We start from the raw sequence: 18,031 nt of genomic DNA, 5'->3' as shown, positions 1-18,031 counted from the left end.
TTGATGCCATTCCATTGACTGCGTTCCAGCCATTGTTGTGAGCCGTCCTCCTCTCAGCAGCCTCCTGTGGTACTGAAGTATGACAGGCTATTATTTTGGATTTCAGACATCTCTGTAAATCCAACATCAATCTTGGGTTGACGTGGGTGTCACACCCTGATCTGTTTCACCTGTCCTTGTGATTGTCTCCACCCCCTCCAGGTGTCACCCATCTTCCCCATTATTCCCTGTGTATATATACCTGTTTTCTCTGTTTGTCCGTTGCCAGTTCGTCTTGTTTGTCAAGTCAATCAGCATTTTTGTTCTCAGCTCCTGCTTTTCCCAGTCTCTCTTTTTCTCGCCCTCCTGGTTTTGACCCTCTGAGCCCGCCTACCTGACCACTCAGTCTGACCCTGAGCCTGCCTACCATCCGGTACCATTGACCCACCTCTGGTTAACTGACCCTGCCTGTCTTTACCTGTCTATTGCCTGCCCCTGTTGGAATATTAAAACAATTGTCAATTTGACATGTCTGCATCTGGGTCTTACCTTGATACCTGATAGTGGGAGTGGATGGTACTTGTCACATTTTCACATGCATCGCATCCTCTACCATATTGGTCAAACTCTAGGTAGGTAGGTAACCACTTCATGCTTGAGCTGAAGCACAGTAAGCCAGACACTTGACATTCAACCACAACACCATTCAAAGATCATAGCTCATATGTCAGGGCAAGAATAGAAAAAGCACTAATAACCTGCCAACTCATCATCATTTTAAGGCACATCTAAGAGCCTGTTCCCCAGCTGGAGGAGGATGAAGCAGTGCTGTCAGGCCCTGTTAGCAGACCAGGGAGGTGGGCTGGCCAGGTGCTACTAGGGGCCAGCAGGCTGGAGCCCTCCTCACAACGACCACCAGACAACCACTAGAGCTGCTTCCCAAATAGCACCTATTCCCTTAATAATGAACTAGTTTTGATCAGGTCCCATAGGGCTCTGGTCAAAAGCAGTGCACTATATAAGGAATAGGGGGCCATTTGGGTTGCATGCTTGCTAACTAGGTACAGCATTACAGAATCTGAAACATAAATTAGAAGAAGCTATATAAATATTTTATAGATGGGAAAATAAACAAAAGAATGAAAGATTGAGTCCCTTGAATGTTCTAGTCAACTTCCGCTTGGCTTTGTCCATGTACTGTAGGTCTTTAGTAAAAAGACGGTTAATCGTAGTAATGCATCCTGTGTTTGTGAGGGTACATGGTGGGTTTTGTGCCTTGCTTTGCATGGGCTAGCTAGTTCGTACCGAGGTCAAACAGAACAAACAACACTGTAAATCTGCAGCACGTAGGGAAGGAATGGATGAGCTATATAAAAAATAATGAACACTACGTTACAGGAAGGGAACAGAGAGACCTAACCTCTGACCTATGATTCATTCCAGTCTGAACAACAATGCCACAGACCAGCTATGGTGGGACAAAACAGAGCATATTAAAAAGATGTGGTTTTTAAATGGTTCCAGCTCTGGTGGGGGAAAACAGGGCACATTAAAAAGCTATGGTTCCAGCTCTGGTGGGGGAAAACAGGGCACATTAAAAAGCTATGGTTCCAGCTCTGGTGGGGGAAAACAGGGCACATTAAAAAGCTATGGTTCCAGCTCTGGTGGGGGAAAACAGGGCACATTAAAAAGCTATGGTTCCAGCTCTGGTGGGGGAAAACAGGGCACATTAAAAAGCTATGGTTCCAGCTCTGGTGGGGGAAAACAGGGCACATTAAAAAGCTATGGTTCCAGCTCTGGTGGGGGAAAACAGGGCACATTAAAAAGCTATGGTTCCAGCTCTGGTGGGGGAAAACAGGGCACATTAAAAAGCTATGGTTCCAGCTCTGGTGGGGGAAAACAGAGCATGTTGCAAGGCTATGGTCCCTATTGTCTATCGGTTACTTCTACATGGTCATAGATGATTAATACATCCTTTATTACACAATAGAGATGCATGTTGATGTTGTTGTTAATGTTAGCAGCTTTCATGGCTCAGACTAGTAGTGAGCGTACAGATAAATTATGAAGCCTTCCAGTCCAGATTCTTCCCTGAAATATCGTCAATCTGTAATATCGTCAATGCAAAAAAATGCATGAAGGCATTGATATGAATGGGTTCCAAAACGTTAGATTTATCACTGGGATGGACATTTCTATTAAACTATAAAACTGGGAGCTATTTAATGTCAAGCATTGTTGATGTACCTCCCTGTTGGGACGGGATGAGTTAACAATCTACAAACAACAGCCTACTTACGGTGCTTATAAAATATCCAGGCTGCATCCCAAATGGTAACCTATTCCCTATTTAGTGCACTACTTTTTACCAGGGCCCATAGGACCCATATAGATTAGGGTGCCGTTTTGGACAAAGCCCCAACCTGATTGGAGCAAAAAATGTGGTGTAGATGATGTTAATGTGACACGTGAGGAGGGGCGGGAGGAGTAAACTGCATAGTTGAGCGAGCAGATAAACTGAGCCATATCTTTAATGAGAAAGTGATTGTGTGATTCATCATGTGGGTTTACTGAGCCCCGTTATGGTATTCTCGTAAATCACTGACCACCGGGCCAGTGTTTAAAGATGCAATACGTTAAAATAACCTCTCCCCTCTGATATTAAATATAATTTTAGATGTGAACCAAAGCCATATTCGATTTAGGGCTGGTTTCCCTGACACAGATTAACTCTAGTCCTGGACAACATTTTTGATTTTTAGTCCAAGACTAGGCTTAATCTGTGCCCAGGAAACCGGCCCTTAGTGATCATGAGTGTGTGGTCATCGTAAAGTCGTTGTGGTTGGTTGTTCTGTTGGTTGGTCTGCTAGTTGGTTGGTGATGTGACCAGTAAACACTAATAGTCAGCTCTCTTCTCTGTCTCGCCTGTCAGTAGCTTCTCGTTGGCAATTAAGATTGGGGCTTTGTGCTCATTCCCTGACTTCTCTTGCTGGGTAAAGGTTGGCATGCCCTCTGGGAATGGAAGTGGATACAATGTTTTTCCAAAAAGAATGGTCTGAATTAGGGTTGCAAAACTTCCGGAAATGTACCAAAGTTACTGGAACCTTCAGTATTATTGGTAATTAGCAGTAACTCTATGGCAATCTATCGTAACTTTGGTAATTTATGCTTGAAAAACATTTAAACATTGTATCATCTCGTTTAATTATTTCATACATTTTACGTGATAATCTGAAGTACCCAAAAGGGCCACTAGATGTGATAGAATACATACAATTCTTGAAAGATACCAACATTCTGGTAGTTTACTGGTAAATGCACAAAGTTTCCAGTAATATATTATAACCTCCCTTTGCAACCCTAGTCTCAATACCTGTCAGTGTATGCGTTCTGAGCACCTTAGTGCATTGAAGATCCATTCTCCTTCTCCCTTGGGACGCCAACCTCACCTCTTTAAACCAGGTAGTGTAGATCGGCTGCAAACTTTCATAGAGCTACAGTCGGTTGGTTGATGCCAAGGAACACCTGCTGAACCAAGCCATGGTAAACTTCTTTAAGTCAAACCTTAGACGGATTCCACCTGAAGAAGGGTCATGGTGATTAATCTACTGTAACTGATTATCTGTCTCAAAAAGACACATCCAACATTCTTCAACTTGTAAAATATGTGAGATGTAAGTTGCAGTGAACCCTCACTCTGTGAATGTTACAATGTTAAAGATATGAACCTCAGAGTTATGGGCTGGCTGGTCAATCAAACTGACAATATCAAACCGGGATATGAATGAAATGGAGAAATGCAAACTTCTGTAAGCTACAGACAAACTGGTATTACCGCTCCTTCTGAATACATCGTTGAAATACATCTGCCTTTCTGAGACCTAGACGTACAGTACTGTCGCCCCAGATCCAAAACCGCCTTGGCTTTTCCAGGGGAGTGGTATTGATGGTGTTTCTTCAGTGTGTTGTGTTACTGTTCGGAGGGATGTGAGTTTATGTAGTTTTCTTGATTTTCCATCCTTACTTTAACATCCACAGAACAGAAGCCTTTTCTTCTCCTAAACCAAAGGAGTGATATCATCTCAATGTGTGTGTGTGTGTGTGTGTGTGTGTGTGTGTGTGTGTGTGTGTGTGTGTGTGTGTGTGTGTGTGTGTGTGTGTGTGTGTGTGTGTGTGTGTGTGTGTGTGTGTGTGTGTGTGTGTGTGTGTGTGTGTGTGCACTGTATGAGATATTCCAGCTCTCGCTCTCTCTTTCTCTCTCTCACACTCACTCTATCCCTCTCTTTCTCTACTCTCAATTCAGTTTAAGGGCTTTATTGGCATGGAAAACACATGTTAAGCAAAATAGATAAGAAACCAAAATAAACAATTTACAGTAAACATTAAACTCACAAACGTTCCAAAAGAATAAAGACATTTCAAATGTCATATAATGTGCAAATAGTTAAAGTAAACAAGGGAAAATAAATAAACATAAATATGGGTTGTATTTACAATGGTTTTTGCTCTTCACTGGTTTCCCTTTTATTGTGGCAACAGGTCACATATCTTGCTGCTGTGATGGGACACTGTGGTATTTCACCCAGTAGATATGGGAGTTTATCAAAATTGGGTTTGTTTTCAAATTCTTTGTGGATCTGAGTAATCTGAGGGAAATATGTGTCTCCAATATGGTCATAAATTTTGCAGAAGATTAGGAAGTGCAGCTCAGTTTCCACCTTATTTTGTGGGCAGTGTGCACATAGCCTGTCTTCTCTTGAGAGCCATGTCTGCCTACGGCGACCTTTCTCAATAGCAAGGCTATGCTCACTGAGTCTGTACATAGTCAAAGCTTTCCTTTCAATCTCTCGCTCCCTCATGCTCTCTTTCGTGCTATCTCTCTCACTCGCTCTCTCCTGCTCTCTATGTATACACAGAATTAATGCCCACCCCCTCGTTGTTTAATTACTTAACTCCCTTGTATGACTGGGGAAAGAGACTACAGATTCTAACCGCAGTAGTTTCACTTGATAATTGACCTCTTTTACTATGAGTGAGTTCCCACAGCGTGCAGATAGAGACCACCTTGTTGCCCTAGAATGTGTAAAGGGTACTGTCTGAGCCCCCTGCCGGGTACTGACACAGTGCCTGCTCTCCCTCTGGAGAAGGAAAGGGAAAAACTCATCCAGTCTAAAACCTTTAGAATAGCAGGGCCTTGGCCTTGACCGTGTGTGTGTGTGTGTGTGTGTGTGTGTGTGTGTGTGTGTGTGTGTGTGTGTGTGTGTGTGTGTGTGTGTGTGTGTGTGTGTGTGTGTGTGTGTGTGTGTGTGTCTCTCATGTCTATGAGTCAGCTCATAAAGTCCAACAAGGATAATTTAAAGTGGCAATCAGCAGTTACATACATTTTTGGACTTATAAATTAATTATACTGTATGTACCCATTTATTCTTCAAAAATATAACTTAGAAATGGATAATGAGCTTAGTTCAACTGACGTACCCATCAGAACCCAAAGTGGATGAGAGTGGTTACATTTCTCTAGCTCCATCCCCACGCTTTCGTAATGAACACTCCGGGAGAAAAAGGCAAACAGGCAAGTGAATCAAAACTAAGACTGAAGGCTGTAACTAGTTCTCACAAACGAGCTAGGAAATGGCTTAGTAGAGTCAAAACGAACAATACCTCACAAAGGCACAAACAGAATGAACTGAACTAAATAAGGAGCTGATGAGACCAGGTGAGTAACTAACACAGGTGAAAACAATGAACAAACATGAAAGACAGGGCTATGTTCAAGAACACAACGAAAGAGAACACAAGGTTGACTAAGAAATAAATACAAACCCTTACAGCTGTTTACCAAAACAGTGGTGGACAACGCTTTGGTATTGTTTTAAAGTGAAATTGACAGAATTTTAGCAACAGGAAATCTTATAAAACAATCTGTTCATATACAGTGCCTTGCGAAAGTATTCGGCCCCCTTGAACTTTGCGACCTTTTGCCACATTTCAGGCATCAAACATAAAGATATAAAACTGTATTTTTCTGTGAAGAATCAACAACAAGTGGGACACAATCATGAAGTGGAACGACATTTATTGGATATTTCAAACTTTTTTAACAAATCAAAAACTGAACAATTGGGCGTGCAAAATTATTCAGCCCCCTTAAGTTAATACTTTGTAGCGCCACCTTTTGCTGCGATTACAGCTGTAAGTCGCTTGGGGTATGTCTCTATCAGTTTTGCACATCGAGAGACTGAATTTTTTTCCCATTCCTCCTTGCAAAACAGCTCGAGCTCAGTGAGGTTGGATGGAGAGCATTTGTGAACAGCAGTTTTCAGTTCTTTCCACAGATTCTCGATTGGATTCAGGTCTGGACTTTGACTTGGCCATTCTAACACCTGGATATGTTTATTTTTGAACCATTCCATTGTAGATTTTGCTCAGAGGCAGTAGACGACCAGGGATATTCGCTTGACAAGTGCATGAATTGGACCATTTCCTTCCATTTCCTGTCCTGCTAAGCATTACTTTTAAGAGTACTTTTCGGTGTCAGGGAAAATGTATGGAGTAAAAGTACAGCATTTTCTTTAGGAATGTAGAAAAGTAAAATGAAAAGTTTTCAAAAATGAAAATAGTAAAGTACTGATACAAAAAAACTGAAGTTTTACTTGAAAGTATTTCAGAGAGAGATGAGAAAATGAGAAGAGAGTAAATCTGCAACTGTAAAATGCATAATGCTCAATAAATAACAGGACCGATTAATTCCATTCCATTAGTGTCAGTTAGCTGGACGGTAAATCAGACAGACTTCATGGACCCATATGTGTCACATCAGTTGTTCTGCTACAAAGGTGTTGAGAAAAAGACCAGATTATTCAAAACTTTTCCATGAGCCAATATGGTTCAATGGTTGTTTTAATAGCCATAATTTATAGTTAATTCAATTAAGGTGGAGCTGGTATACAGAAGGTCAGTGTTGGGTAGCAGTCAGGGTGAACAATGTGTCATATCTAGATATCTATGTCCCTCCACTCTCAATGTTCTCATGTGACTGACTGGGTTTGAACTCGGGTCATCTACACACCAGAAGACAGTGTCCGCTTTTCCAATGTAAAAGACAGCCCGCTTTCCAATGTAAAAATCGACATACATTCAGAGAATGTGAATATGGGGAGGGGGGTTCAACTGTTACAAACTGATGCGGAGTGGAGTGTTGGGGTGATGGGGGGGGGGGGGGGGGGGTCATTGGTTTTGATAGGGCCCCATAACAATTAGGAGCGTTTAACTGCCTTGCTGCATCCAAGCCTTAATTAATTCCTTACAATGTAAAGTTTCCCCACCAACCAGCTCCCCCACCTCAGGGGAACCCTGGCAGCGAATGAAACAGCCTCTCCGCCTCCTCATGCTGCTTGGAATGTCTGTTTTTTATTACAGGTTGAACTCGTTTAGCTACGTTTAGTTTTTTCAACTTTCATTACACAAACCGTTCTTTTTTGGAAATAAGTTATTTGTGATAAATGACTGTTGGAAGCACACACTGTATTTCACCACTGGACACCATTGGGGAGGAGTGTGTGTGCTACAGTAAAACACACACACACACTAGCAGACCCACACCAGTACACCAGTACAGTACAGTAGACCCACCCCAAGGATGAATCAGGCTTACAAACAACTAGGTGAGGATGACTGCATGGCTGCTGCCTGTGGTCCTGTGTCAGGATGGTAGCTATGCCACCAGCAGAAAAAACACACACCCGCCGTGGCTGGAGCAGCTCCAAACTCCATGTTTTAACTACACCCTTCTGAAGGTCGGCTGATGAGGTGCTAAGTGTCTAATAAAGGCAGATCAACACTCCTTAAATCAGGACATTTCTCCTTTAATACTTCACCAAATTCACCTCCAACTGATGTGAAACGGATCAGGCTTTCTATAACATCATCTGAAGAGTGGATAAAATACACTATTTCAAAGCACCCTGAACATTTTTTAACAAGCTCTGTTTTCTCTTTCCTTCCATGCTTCCAAATGAGACATTTTTGAATAAATATTAGTGTTTCAGATTTGTTTTCCAGAGATCGTTCATCTACCCCTTGCAGTTTTGGCCTCGATACTCATTATGCCTAACATATTGCCACTGCACATGAGATCAGTTGAATATGGGCACTATCATAACAACTGAGCAGCAGTGGTAGAGGTATCCCAACCCTACCAACACTATACATCTATAGCTATCTATTTCCTTATCTCTACTAAACTGTTTCCTTATCTGATCCTGGATAACCTTTGTCTCTCTTGATTTCCCACTGAGTTCCTGGCACTGGTTCTATAGCTCTGGCTCAGGCCTGTGATCCATGACAAATCGTATGGTGTGTGGAGAGCATGGAGCCGCAGGGAAGCGCTTCACACAGCAGAGCTGTAAACACCAGACTGTATGGGGGGAGAGAGAGAGATAAACACACTTGTAGGTTTAGGAAGCCTGGGTGGATAAATATGCTAGGCTTTGGGACTATAAAGTTCTATCTGACATTTTGGTAAAAAATGATATATTCACTAAGGCCCCGATTCTGACCCGAGTTAAGCGTGCGTAAATGGAACGTAATTAAGTTTTTATGCATTTTTCCTTGACCTTAAGCATGAAAATATTGTGCTATTCACCTGCTGTTTGTTTTGGGTGGAGCTCGAGTAAATTAAAGTGTGGCATATTATGACTTTGACTTAGTTCCCTAATAATTCCACCTACTTTATGTGCAGGGAAACCTAGAATAACGTCTAGCGAACCTACAGGTTCCAAGTGGAAAAACATCTAGGCCTACTTTCTTTTTTCTGATAGAAATAACACCATTCTCCATGCACTGTAATTTACAAATAGACAAGAGCTAGATAAATGTGTAATCTGTTTGGATAAGGGAATTGTAGCCTAAATATAAATTCTACTTGTTTTATATCTATTTTACCTACCTGGAGACAAATGTGAAACCAGTCACTTTTTTCCACAGTAAAGTTTATGAAATGCTGTGCATTTATGCAGAATTTAAGTTGTACGGCCTTTTAACTTGCAGGGATGGGCACTCTCGAAAGTCTTAATTATAGGCTACCCCGACTTTCTCTGTCTCCTATGTCTATCATGTTAAATATTAGCCACTATCAGTATCAACCATCAGTAGGCCTAATAACCACACATATTCAACTGCCAATTTACTGTTAGTTCCCTTCAGTTGGTATAGTCTACATTTTCATTCCATTTAATTACATTGTTTTGTAAACCTTCATTTGCTTCCTCTGTAAACGCCATCACGGCCATGTGGTTGTTGCTGCGGATAATCAGTAACAGTTGATAATATTTAAAAAGACATGTAGGCTAATTAAATTGTTATGGAGTGGAGCACAGACCAAGCCTAAGAGTTTGAACCCGATGCATGGTGCAATCCTTGACTGTGTCATCACACAGTTCCATGGTTAGTGCAGGCAATAGACTGTAACAATGTGCACTGAGAGTCAGGAAGCAAGTTCAGGGAGTGAGTGTTTTAATAAATAAATGCAAAATAAACCAAGAACCACAAACACCATACAGACTAAACACTGGAACAGAAACAATAACACCTGGGGAAGGAACCAAAGGGAGTGACATATATACAGGGAAGGTAATCAGGTAGGTGATGGAGTCCAGGTGAGTCTGTTGACGCACAGGTGTGCGTAATGATGGTGACAGGTGTGCGTCATAACGAGCAGCCTGGTGACCCAGAGGCTGAAGAGGGAGCACACGTGACATAGACAAGAGTATAGCCTACTATTATACATATTATAAATATATGTACACTAACCTGCCAATATTATCATGGGTTGAAGAACTGAATATCGCAATTTTCAGAATGAATCAAACCAGTTTTCTTTCTTTTGTGCGTAAAGGCTCTCCAAACCTGTTCTTTTATGATTCATAAATACTTTTCTTACCCTAAATAATCAAAAAATTGTATCTACCAATTGGTGCTGAAAGAGACGAATATGCATATATTTAGAAGGCTTTCTTTCATTGATCCCTAATATTCTGAACCTGTTCTCTCCATATATTCTAGTGAGTCTGTCGACAAAATTATAACTAAAAGGTACACCGTATTTAAAGGGATGGCTTAAGATAAATGTACTCAAAACTCTATTGAATGAAAACTCCACAAGAAAATCTGTTGGTGCGCAAGAGGAAATGTTTTCAAAGATTGAATTACATTTATGCAGCGAACGCAAGGGAACCATGCCGGCAAAGCCTGTTAAGTCTGAATACCAACTACTGAGAAGTGAGTAGGAAAGGTGTGTGTAAGAAAGATGTAACTTACTCATTTGGAATCGGGCCAATAGAGTTGCCCTTTAGTTGGTCCTTTACATGTGAGATATTTCAGAACGATGAAAAAAAATGAAACATCTATCTGCACAACACCTTTGAACTTGGTGCTATAAGGTTCTATCTGCAATCCAATCACACAATGCTGGGTTGTCAATCACAAATAATTGTATGTAAGGTGATATACTTAGAGTCATGAAAGAGGAATACATCACAAAGCAGTTCTGAGATCTGGGACTTATAACATACTCATTATCTCAAAACTTTACATTTTGCAGTTAGAACTTTATATTCCCAAGTCCGTGATTATTCATATCATAGGTTCTGGTCCTCTTTTTCAATTCATTACATTTTTTTCACCACTTTTTCAGAAGAATGGCCATATCGTAAGCTCTATATGGTAAAAACAAATAAATACAGGTTCCTTAGAGCATGTTTTAGTCCCTTAGGAGAGGAATTGCTGTTTTTTGTCTTGTTCTATATCAATACGGAAACCTACATGGAAGAGGGTATTTCAAACATTACAAACTTACCACATTCTATTGATTAATAGCAAGTATTTTACTGACTTTGGGTGTCAGAGACCAGGAAAAGATATCAGTTTACTTATCCAGAGCTAAGCTTTAGCAATGATGCTAGTTCTCCATAGGATATAAGGTGCATTCGGAAAGTACAGTATTTAGACCCCTTGACTTTTTCCAAATTCTGTAACATTACAGCCTTATTCTCAAATGGATTAAAAATAGTTTTTGTCATCATCAATCTACACACAATATCCCATAATGTAAAAAAGCAAAAACTGGTGGAAACATTTTTTTGCACTTTTTATTCAGTACTTTGTTGCAGCACCTTTTGGCATCGATTACAGCCTCAAGTCTTCTTGGGTATGATGCTACAAGCTCGGCACACCTGTATTTGGGGAGTTTCTCCCATTCTTCTCTTCAGGTTCTCTCAAGCTCTCTCAGGTTGAATGGAAAGCTACGCTGCACAGCTATTTTCAGGTCTCTCCAAAGATGTTAGATCAGGTTCAAGACTGGTCTCTGGCTGGGCCATTTAAGGACATTCAGAGACTTGTCCCGAAGCCACTCCTGCGTTGTCTTGGCTGCGTGCTTAGGATCGTTGTCCTGTTGGAAGGTAAACCATCGCCCTGGTCTGAGGTCCTGAGCACTCTGGAGCAGTTTTTCATCAAAGATCTCTCTGTACTTTGCTCCGCTCATCTTTCCCTCTATCCTGACCAGTTTCCCAGTCCTTGCTGCTGAAAAACATGATGGTGCCATGTTTCCTCCAGACGTGACGTTTCAGGCCAAATAGGTGTGTGCCTTTCCAAATCCTGTCCAATCAATTTAATTTACCACAGGTGGACTCCGAAGAAGTTGTAGAAACATCTCAAGGATAATCAATGGACAGGATGCACCTGAGTTCTATTTCGAGTCTCATAGCAAAGGGTCTGCTATGAGACTGTTATTTCATTATTGTATGTCTGTACTTTTCAAATTAAATTACATTCCGTGCCATATGGCCTTATGGCTGAACCCAGATTGACATTTCTATCCGAGATTGCACCCCCCAAAAAAACAAATTTGCAAAAGTCTTAGGATTTTGATACTCAATTTTAGGTACCTTTAAGGTGAGGACCCTGGGTTATGAAAGAAGAATTCATCAATTCACACTGGGATGTGAAAACTTTGATGCTCAATATCTCAGAACTATGCTTTGTGCAGATAGAACTGTATAGTCCCAAGGTCTCGTATTGTTACTTGGGATAGTCGGCCATGTGTCTAAGGGACACGTTTGGGGTTCTAAGTCTCAGACAGGGCTACGTCTTCATGAGAGCGTGTTTCCAAATCACCTCCACTACACAATGTACTGTATTATAGGTTTGGTTTTTTAAAGCTTGGGTTCACATGGTCTCAGGTTTGAATGAAATACCTAATTCAAGGCAGGCCAGTATTACTGAAGTCTGCAGAGTAATTACGTTGTAGTTACTGTAAATGTTTATTCTGATCAAACACCTTTTTATAGGATTTCTCCTGAATGGACGATCCAACCAACAGAAAATCCCAGCGGAACAAAGGTACCACCTGAACTACGATGGTTTTTGATGTATCACTGTCTGTGCTGATTCACTATATTACCTTCAGAGGTGAAACTAGATAGTCATCAAGAGAGAAAAGAGAAGCACATTTCAGTGTGCGCAAGAAAAAAGTATCAAGCACAGGTTTTGGAAAACCCCACTTTGACACATAACCGCAAAGATATGTTAATCTCTCTCAATCTCATAAAACATAAACGCATGCACACACACACACACACACATACACATGCACGCAAGCACAAACACACACGCCAACAAACAATTTGCCTAAAACAACCCACACACATTTACAAATGGAACCCAATCAACCCCCGTACACATAACCAATATTCACACACAGCTGTCTTTAAGCACGGTGAGTTTGTACCAGGAGGGTAGCTACTGTTCACATCCAGTGTACAACCCATTTCCAACCACCCAGACCCAGACCTGACAACCTCCAGCAGCACTGCAGGCTAGGCCTCGCTGCTTCTTTGTGGTTTATCCTTTTATAACAAAAAGGGGTAGCATGGCAACATTGTTAAATAACAGTAAAACTGAAAAGAGGAAAAAAAAAGTGAATTTCTGGCAGTAGCTTGAAATCAGTTGTAAACGTAAACTTGTTAACCTGCCTATAACACTTGATTTTACACAAGCCATTTACAGTGCCTGAAGTAGCTACTTTTCCTTCTGTCTCTAGAGAGGAAAATACAGCACTGTGGTTTTCCCGATCAGCCCCATCCAAATATGTTTATTAGAGATCGAATTCCAGATAAGGTAAGTGAATGGATGGAGAGGGGCTGGAAGAGTTAAAGATTCCCTCCTTTTCCAAACGCTGTCTGATAAACTTGTTACATTGCCACATTGAACCTTTTCTCCATAGAGAAGCTGCACTGAAGGCCTGTGGTTCAGAACCACTCATATTCCACAGATTCAGCAACTTAACTCGCAACAAGTTCAGTTAAAAGCTACAGTACAGTAAACCTCAGAGCACATAGCAGTAAGTTTGTTTTATTTTCTGGCTCGTACTGTCATGTCCTGACCATAGAAAGCCTGTATTTTCTATGGTAGAGTAGGTCAGGGCGTGACTAGGGGTGTTTAGTCTAGTTTGTTATTTCTATGTGGGGTTCTAGGTTTGTTTTTCTATGTTGGTGTTTGTGTATGATTCCCAATTAGAGGCAGCTGGTAATCGTTGTCTCTAATTGGGGATCATACTTAAGTTGCATTTTTTCCACCTGTGGGTTATGGGATACTGTTTATATTTAGTTGCCTGTTCGCACTACATTGTCATCACGGTTAGTTTATTCTTTATTTTGTTTTGTATTAGCTTAAGTTTCACTTTCATTAAAATATATGGAACTCGGAGTACGCTGCGCCTTGTTCCGACCATCTTTATTACGTACTACGTGACACGTACAGCTACATGATGTTTGATACTAAAAGCCCATGGTACTTTTCATCATGTTCACAATCACCATCATGTCCAGGCAATGTGCATATGTACAGTACATAGCCCCTCACCAGTTCAATTGAGGTTTGATCTAACATACACCATGGATTACAACAGTAAATGACACAGCTGTCTTTGTTGGGTTCATTGGGTATGAGCTGAGCTCCATCCAGTCGTTGGCAGCCAGTGTTACAGTTGGACCAGCCTGGGATAAGGCTGTACCTGAGTTGAGGAGCAGGCATAGCGTGCAGGTGAGCGGGCTGAGGGAGTGAGGCATCCAGCAGGCTCACCTGTACACCAGCAGACAGGTGTGCCTGCAGCCTGGGCCTACCTGTACCTGTACCTATAGCTCCTCAACACCCAACACCAATCAGCCGGCACAGATTCCTCTATCCGCCCCAATAGGGGTGACTGTCTCCAAGGTCCCAGGCAGGCAGAGAAAACAACATTTCAGCACCATGCGTATTTCCTGGCCCCTGCTAACGTAGACCCCTATGGATAACACATTCCAGTGATCAAGGCAGCTGTGAGAGCCACCCCCCCAATTCACCTCTCCACACACACACCCCCACACCCCAATAACACCCTCCCCACGAGCACTCAGGCGCATCGCCGAAATTCAAACCCAACGACCCTCACAGGCAACACTCCAGTTCCTGGAGAGACAAGAGGCAGAACATCTCATCCTGAAAGATGTAATATGTCCTCAGAGTGAGATGAGTGTGAGGGCTGCAAACACCGTGTAGGCAGGGATGGAGGTATATATCGTTCAGACAGGAGTTGAAGTTAGGAGCAATTTAAGTACCGTTACCTGAACTCTAATAGATTCATTTGATTCTATCGAATTAATTGATTCCACTTTCTTCTAATAGATTATATTCTAAGAGATTCTATTGTTTCAAAGAGGATCCTTCCACTATAGGTCCTATTTTCACAAAACAAAGAGAAGGTTTAAGACTATAATACTCACAATATCTGTTATGAAATCTATTTCGAAACCATTTTACCGAGTCAGCCTTGCAACTGTTGCATACCAAACTCACACGCCAACTATTTGAACAAACACAGTGCATTGCCATCTTGATATAAAGTATAAGGACTGAAGAGGCTTTCTGATTTGAAGAAAATATCTACTTATTCCACACACAAGAAGCCCTGACTAAAATACGACTCTGCCTATAGTATACATTCCAATTTGCTTTGTTAAAAAGAATTAGCACTTCTCGTCTTGAGTCCCCTGACAGACTGGAAAAGGAAATGTGTTATGGATGGTGTCACCGCCGTCCTGGTTGCCCACTTGGCACCTCAGAGTCATTAAACAAGGGCTGGGTCATTGTGAGCCCGGCGGAGGTTTGCCTTGTTAACGAACCTGGAACTGAGAAGCATGGACCAAACTGAAAATGTACCCACTTTTTCCTCTCTCCCATCTCTTTCTCTCTCAACATCTCTCACCCTCTCATAATCTCTCTCTTTCTACATCGCTCTCTCCCCTCTATCCTCATCTCTCTCCATTTGCTCTTTCTCTCTCCAACCCCCTCCTTAGCTGAGCTCACCCTCCACTTCACTCTGGTTCTTCTCCCAGTTGCTCTGTATATTACACTTTCTCTGTAGAAACCTGTCAAATAAAGTGATGACCCTATTAACACAACACATGCAAATGAACAAACAGTCATGAATGTGGTCTTTACTAGGGTGAGCAACAGGGCCATTGAAGGCTCTTTCCACAGTTTAATTTTCCATATGCAGGGGCCACAGTTGTATAATGGCAGTGACTCACTTTTTAATAGTTGTGTAATTACATATTAATGAGGTTGAACCAGGTGAACAAACTGATTATTTAGTACACTATAAGGGAAATAGAGAGTCGGCCATGTGTCTAAGGGACACGTTTGGGGTTCTAAGTCTCAGACAGGGCTACGTCTTCATGAGAGCGTGTTTCCAAATCACCTCCACTACACAATGTACTGTATTATAGGTTTGGTTTTTTAAAGCTTGGGTTCACATGGTCTCAGGTTTGAATGAAATACCTAATTCAAGGCAGGCCAGTATTACTGAAGTCTGCAGAGTAATTACGATGCACCCTAGGCCTTAATAAGAATAAAAGGCACTGAGGGAAGAGGGGTGTGTGGCAGTGTGGGGTGTGAGTTTGGTGACAGGACGGTCAGTGCCCTCTTGTACTTCCAGGTCACTGACCTGCTCCACGTCCAGGCGTGTATCTTCAACAGCATGGCGTGTGTTCAGTGGTCATCTGCCTTTTTTCAAAAGCAACTCATGTAGACTATCCACCATCCAGGGCGAGGCACGATACAGCAGGACATGTTGGTTGGTGTATCCTTTACTCAAGGCTGCCACCTAGTGGTTTATTTTTAAAAGAATAGACACTCTTTTACTTGTTTACTTTTTTAAAGGTTAGACAGAGAGTTTGAGAGCTGTAGCCTGTCCTTGATGTTGAGGCAGTAGCCTACAGTGGCTTTAGTTTCACACAGCTGTATAAAAACAAGCCACGGTCTCCTGCAGTGATTTGTGGCTCCACAGCTGACTGCCAGAGGAGAGGAAGGTAGAGGAGGGGAGGCAGGTCGAGGTGGTGTGGAGGGGGCATTGGGGTGACCTGGGGGCAGAAGGTAGAGGTGGGTGGGTGGGGAACCTGCAGGTGTGTGTGCCTGGCTAACTCCTCTGGCTAGGGACAGGTGCACTGCACCTGCGCCACATATGCTCAATCAAATCCACATTCATTCGCATTCCAACATCCGCAATGCAAATACATACACACAGACAACAATAGTGTTACTGTGTGTGTGTATGTGAGTGCTTGATGCCTTGTGTTACAACATAAAACACCTCTCTCTCTCCCCCAACACACGTCATCAGTCAACAACAAACAGATGTGGAACAATCTATCTGACTGGGTAAGAGACATCACCATGATGAATGTCTTCTTCTCCCTAGACCTGGACTCCCTAAATCTCTGGGGGGGGGGGGGCGATGACACTCCTCCTTATTTTCTACCTCCTCCTCCTCTTGCTTGCTGGCAAATGATGCTAATCGCGGTCTGGTTAGCTCGACTGACTCAGCAGTTTGGAGAGCACTTTCACACGCTGGAGAAAGTAATCAGGAGTAAGCACTGTTCTGGAACAGCAGGCCTGGAGGGGCGGCTAGTTTCCAACCCCTCCCCCAGGCTAGCAGTCAGACCTCCAGGAGCTCGGGATGCAGAGGAGATGCCTTGACTGATATAATGGCATGGACATGGACTTTCTGGTCTCACAGGGAATGTGACTTGTAATGGTAGTACCTTTGACCTTTAAGTGTTTCCTGCCACTTCAACAATATCTCCCTCAGGTTATATAGACAATCCCTCAGTATCCTGCAAATTATCATATTTTAGAGGACCTTTTAGAGTGGCAGACAGTACAGACAATAAATCACCACAACCAACACAATCACCTATTACCAATAGACAATGTGCACAACAAAGATGACTGTATGCAAGAAGAGTAAATACACAAAATTCCCTTCTGGTCTAAGAGAAAGGAAACAACTAAATCCACTGTAGGGTCGTTCCATGTCATTTCCACAAGCCATGACACTCACAATCTCAGATTGTTCTGAAATATTTTAAGTTGTTAGAAACATAAGATAAGCATTCCAGAAACTTAATTTTGTTTAAATATAATTTGATGTCTGTGAATGTAAACTAATTGATTGCACCCAAATTGTCAATTGTAATTTATAGGATTAATTTAATATGAAATAATTACAAGTACTATGGAGCTGCAGCTCATAGTATTGTTCCCCCCTATTTTTATAGGGATAGTTCACCCTAATTAAAACATTGCATCAGATTTGCACCAAACTTTTTCCTAACAATGAGTAAGAATACAAAGAAGTGGTCAAAAACCCTCCATGTACTCCCCACACCCCACGTCAATCCCACCCCAACAATGAGGATATAGCATCAGTTCTCTGTTTGACAGGTAGGATGGAGCTGCAGCTCAGAGGACTGTTTCTTCATCCTATGTAATGTATTCTCAATGAATTTGGGGATGTTTTTTAACCTCTATTTAACTAGGCAGGTCAGTTAAGAACAAATTCTTATTTACAATGACGGCCTACCCCGGCCAAACCCGGACGATGCTGGGCCAATTGTGTGCCACCCTATGGGACTCCCAATCACGGCCGGATGTGATGCAGCCTGGATTCGAACCAGGG

The sequence above is a fragment of the Oncorhynchus mykiss genome, chromosome 2 (genome assembly GCF_057628025.1).
Source record: "Oncorhynchus mykiss isolate SJ-2025 chromosome 2, ASM5762802v1, whole genome shotgun sequence".
NCBI classification, from domain to species: domain Eukaryota; kingdom Metazoa; phylum Chordata; class Actinopteri; order Salmoniformes; family Salmonidae; genus Oncorhynchus; species Oncorhynchus mykiss.
Note: the sequence above shows the minus strand (reverse complement) of the source record.